The sequence below is a fragment of the Galeopterus variegatus genome, unplaced genomic scaffold (assembly GCF_000696425.1).
Source record: "Galeopterus variegatus unplaced genomic scaffold, G_variegatus-3.0.2 Scaffold7903, whole genome shotgun sequence".
NCBI classification, from domain to species: domain Eukaryota; kingdom Metazoa; phylum Chordata; class Mammalia; order Dermoptera; family Cynocephalidae; genus Galeopterus; species Galeopterus variegatus.
In genome coordinates this window covers 19,045-19,661 of record NW_007734014.1, presented here as the reverse complement: position 1 = coordinate 19,661, position 617 = coordinate 19,045, and positions in this window count along the sequence as shown.

Genomic DNA, 617 nt, shown 5'->3' with positions numbered 1-617 from the left:
AGCCTTGACTCACGTCGTTCTTGTCTGTTTAACTTTGGGGCAATCTTGGCTCTGACAAACAAAATGCAGAAGCCTTGCATTTGTATAGATTCTTTTACCACCTGTTCTCTTTATTCGAGTTGTCATATGTATTCCATCCCCATTAATTAATCCCCACCTCTGAGATGGTGGTAAAATTTTGGCATTCAAAACTCATACACATGTTCAAGAATAAGAGAAGAATAGGTTATCTCATTGGTCTGGATAGTTTGCTATTTTGGTTGTAAAAGGTTCGTTTCACATCATTTTGTGATGTCTGTCTGTGTTGTCTGGAGGTGAATTCTCCCAGTTTTCTCCCATCTGCATGAGTCTTCGTGTGTGTTTGGTTTTGTTTGCCTTCCCTCCTTAAGGACATCTCTGTTGCGTCTTGTGTCCTGGGCTGGTGGGTCTTTTCTTTCAGTACCTTCAGGATGTTCTTCTGATCCCTTCTGGCCTCCAAGTGTGAGCACTCACACACATCTGCTTTTTCACTGGAGCAGCTCCTTGGATGTATAATTTAGACACCGACTCTTTTTTTCCCTTTCATATATTGCAGATCTGTTAACACACCAGTAAATATATCCCCTGGGTTATATTTT